Source organism: Homarus americanus, unplaced genomic scaffold (genome assembly GCF_018991925.1).
Source record: "Homarus americanus isolate GMGI-L3 unplaced genomic scaffold, GMGI_Hamer_2.0 scaffold32929, whole genome shotgun sequence".
In the NCBI taxonomy this organism is placed as follows: Eukaryota; Metazoa; Arthropoda; class Malacostraca; order Decapoda; family Nephropidae; genus Homarus; species Homarus americanus.
In genome coordinates, this window is record NW_024737097.1 from 10,710,052 (window position 1) to 10,715,021 (window position 4,970).

Here is a 4,970-nt window from a genome sequence, read left to right on the forward strand (position 1 = left end):
TTGTGTTATGTAGTGCGGCTTACTGAAACTTTGTGTTATGGTGCAGCTTACTTAAACTTTGTGTTATGGTGCAGCTTACTGAAACTTTGTGTTATGGTGCAGCTTACTGAAACTTTGTGTTATGGTGCAGCTTACTGAAACTTTGTGTTATGGTGCAGCTTACTGAAACTTTGTGTTATGGTGCAGCTTACTGAAACTTTGTGTTGTGGTACAGCTTACTGAAACTTTGTGTTGTGTAGTGCAGCTTTCTGGAACTTTGTGGTATGGTGCAGCTTACTGAAACTTTGTGTTGTGTTGCAACTTACACAAAACTGTGTTATGGGTGCAGCTTACTGAAACTTTGTGTTATGTGCAGCTTACTGGAAACTTGTGTTATGGTGCAGCTTACTGAAACTTTGTGTTGTGGTACAGCTTGCGACTTTGTGTTGTGTAGTGCAGCTGGAACTTTGTGGTGGTGCAGCTGCACAAACTTTTGTGTTATGGTGCAGCTTACACAGAGCTTTGTGTTGTGTGTAGTGCGGCTTACTGAAACTTTGTGTTGTATGGCGCAGCCTTACTGAAACTTTGTGTGTTATGTAGTGCGGCTTACTGAATCTTTGTGTGTTGTGGTGCAGCTTACTGAAACTTTGTGTTGTGTAGCATAGCCTTACTGAAACTTTGTGTTGTGGTGCAGCTTACTGAATCTTTGTGTTGTGGTGCAGCTTACTGAAACTTTGTGTTGTATGGCACAGCCTTACTGAAACTTTGTGTTGTATATTGCAGCCTTACTGAAACCTTGTGTTATGGTGCAGCTTACCGAAACTTTGTGCTGTGGTGCAGCTTACTGAATCTTTGTGTTGTGGTGCGGCTTACTGAAACTTTGTGTTGTGTAGTGCAGCCTTACTGAAACTTTGTGTTGTGTAGTGCAACTTACTGAAACCTTGTGTTATGGTGCAGCTTACTGAAACTTTGTGCTGTGTGGTGCGGCTTACTGAAACTTTGTGTCTTGTGGTGCAGCTTACCAAAACTTTGTGTTGTGTAGCGCAACTTACTGAAACCTTGTGTTATGGTGCAGCTTACCGAAACTTTGTGCTGTGGTGCAGCTTACTGAATCTTTGTGTTGTGGTGCGGCTTACTGAAACTTTGTGTTGTGTAGTGCAGCCTTACTGAAACTTTGTGTTGTGTAGTGCAACTTACTGAAACCTTGTGTTATGGTGCAGCTTACTGAAACTTTGTGCTGTGTGGTGCGGCTTACTGAAACTTTGTGTTGTGTAGTGCAGCCTTAAACTGTGTGTTGTGCAGTGTAGCCTTAAACTTTGTGTTGTGTAGTGCAGCCTTAAACTTTGTGTTGTGTAGTGCAGCCTTAAACTTTGTGTTGTGTAGTGTAGCCTTAAACTTTGTGTTGTGTAGTGCAGCCTTAAACTTTGTGTTGTGTAATGCAGCCTTAAACTTTGTGTTGTGTAGTGCAGCCTTAAACTTTATGTTGCGTAGTGCAGCCTTAAACTTTGTATTGCATAGTGCAGCCTTGAACTTTGTGTTGTGTAGTGCAGCCTTAAACTTTGTATTGCGAAGTGCAGCCTTAAACTTTATGTTGTGTAGTGCAGCCTTAAACTTTGTGTTGTGTAATGCAGCCTTAAACTTTGTGTTGTGTAGTGCAGCCTTAAACTTTGTGTTGTGTAGTGCAGCCTTAAACTTTGTGTTGTGTAATGCAGCCTTAAACTTTGTGTTGTGTAATGCAGCCTTAAACTTTGTGTTGTGTAGTGCAGCCTTACTGAAACATTGGTAGTTTTGATTTACTTGCTTTAAAAATAAATACTTTTTTCGTGATATTTTCCTTTTCCTTCGGGTTTTTCTTCATGTTCTGTATTCACTTTTCGTATTCCACACCCTGATTCCCTTTACATTTTTGCTCTCTTTCCCATTTAGTTTCTCTGGTCGCTTTCACTTTGGAATTTTCCTTAGTTTTACTGTGGCTCTTACTGCTCGTTGCCCTTTAAGGGTCTCTGTTCATTTCCTCTCTTACGGTTTGCAATATATTTCTCCTTTCATTTTTCCAGTTATACTATCGTTTTGGTCTTGATCTACAGCTACGTTTCTTATATGTATTGATTTAGTCTGTTTAATTTTTTGTATTGTAATTCTCTAATATAGACAATAGCATTAGAATTATATTTTATTAATATCTTCTAATCGGATTTTGTATATTTTTCTCAGCACCTTCATATTTTTTTATTTGTCAATTGTAAATAGTTGAAGTTTATGCAACAAACTTTCTAGCGCACCAGGTATAATTTACATGAAAAGTAGATTTTCATTACTGTAATGACACAGTTAGGATGATTCTCTGCAAAATTTTCTAGAGATTATGTCTTGGCAATAATCTACACCAAGTTAAAAGATCCCAAGCTCTGTACTTCTTGCTAACATTTAGGCTGAAATACTCAATGCGGAGATACACCATAATGACACCAAAGTCTAAATAAACGAAGTCTACCCACGCACATAGGCGGAGCTTATCATGTGACGTCGTTGGAGTGTAGTGGATCTCAAGTGAGAAGATATCCCTGCCAGCTATCCTGATTTTCTCATCCCCTAGCACACTATCAGTAAGCTGCTTCAACTTCTCATGTAACCATTATTTTTTATGATATTCCTATTCTTATTATTAAAAATTTATTATTATTATTATTATTAACAATCCTCTTCTTCCTCTCTTTAATATTATTTATACTCTATTATTTTGCTGCCAGTGTCAGTGTAAAAGCAATTGAGTACTGTAATCATAGGCATATGGGCTAGCTATTTACCGGAGTGGGGAGGGGGCAGAGGAAGACAAGAATTAAATAAACTAGTAAAAGAAATACTAAAAATAATTAATGATTATAATTATCATCATCCTCTCTCTTCCCAAGCTATTACAGTAAATCAGTGAATACAAGTATATATGTGTTGAGGTTTACAATTTATCAATATGGCCACTAGATATATTACAGATGACTAGGCTATATACAACAGTTTCAAACAACAAATAGGTTCTTGTCTCTCCACATCCGGTTTCCTGGACGAAAGTTAGAATTTACGGAATTTAAATTTAAACCTGCCAACGGCTCTCATGTATTGCCCTTACTCCTGTTGCACACTATATATATATATATATATATATATATATATATATATATATATATATATATATATATATATATATATATATATATATATATATATATATATATATAGGGGTTAGAGGTAAAGCAAAGATCAAGAACGTTAGTGAGTTGATCTTGTCGATTAGGAACACGTGTAGGGTGTTAAATTATTTGATCCAGATCATTAAGTAAGGAAAAAGAGAGTGCCTCAGCTCCACCCTTGCAGAGCCAAGCCACTCTCTATGATGTATATGAAATCCCTTAGTCAGTGGTTCCCAACCTTTTTTGGCTGCGACCCAAAATTTCCCAACAATACGGTGTCGTGACACTCAGCCATATAATATATTGTATAGCTTGAATGTTGAGCCAAAAATTTTTATGACTTTATGATAAATACTATATTTTTAAAATTGTCTGTGGGCCCCTCGCGACACTGCTGAAGACACCCCGCGACCCTGATTTGGGTTCGCGATCTGAGGGTGGGAACCGCTGCCTAGGTAGAGGATCTCGATATTAGGGTGTGTGGATAGGAAAGTTGTACGAAAGCTATTGAATATACCGTGCGCCGCAAAACCGGAATCAGCACCATCTATCGAAGGCCCAAAATAAAATCTGGCTCCCAAAGGGGGGGGGGGCGATCTCAAACTCTACCTCTGCTTCGTGTGTTATTATTCATATCCTACTGCTACTTACTACGCCATATTAGGGTGCCAACCCGGGGGATAAGTAAAGGCAGCCCGGCGTCCATAGTCCATTTATTGGCGAAGATGACAGGGGGAGGACTGACAAGTCCTCACACCGAAACGTCTGAGCCGTACTGAGAACTGAGCTGAGTGATGAGCTCTCCGCGTCCATTAGGACCGATCCAGTGGTGCCAAACCGGTGTCGTACGACAAACCTTCCGTGCGCAAAACCTTCCGGGGTGAATGCTTAGTTTTGGGTATTAAATTTAATTATGAAGTTAGTAAAATTCATACAACTTTGGTGGTTCTCCAGTTCGCTAGTGTTTATTGTTTACTTCTTCACGCAGTGCACACATGATCAGCCTCCACCATCGGTTAAGTAGGGTAAGATTTTGTAATGTTAGGTAAGGGCAGGTTAGGTCAGGATTCCTTGGGTTTGATTGGTTCATTTTTTGTGTTCTTACCCCACAATTTCCATCGAATTCAAAGCACTGCCCACTTTGTGCTTTCATTGTCTTTGGTAGTGAGTATGTTTCATATCATCCTTATACTGTAGTCAGTTTGCCCTAGATATAATGGGAAATTCATTCAAAGCCTTCCGTTACCGTATTTATTAATATTTTCAGCTCTCACAAATCAACCACAAATCAATCATACATCTTAGATGTCGATAATGAGCATCAGTAATTGCTGAGCCCGGGAGGTTTATCGCACCAGATTTGTCGCATGACACCGGCACACACCCCAACATTCATAATTATATTGTGTTAATTATGCATTATATATACACTCAACTGTTCCTGTTGTCGAGGGAATCGATGAAATATAAAAGAAGGACGAATTTCTTTGGATTTTCCGCACAGGAAACACGGGTGATTTTTGGCTACTGTGTACAAAGTTGGCGCGACCAAAGTTGACGTATTCGGTAAACAAACAGATGACGTTCTCACCGATACCAACGCGATGTGCCTCATAGGCCTTTACTACATGCACAGCCAAAAGCACGAGTTTTCCTATCTTTGGTATAGTCTTTGGTTGATTTGGTATAATTAGACTTTGAACGACACTACGCTGAAAACTGGTAATTTACTAAAGCTACCTTAGCTTGAGCCGTAAGTATGTTCATGGATGACGAATATTGGCTAATTAATCGATTGCTTCA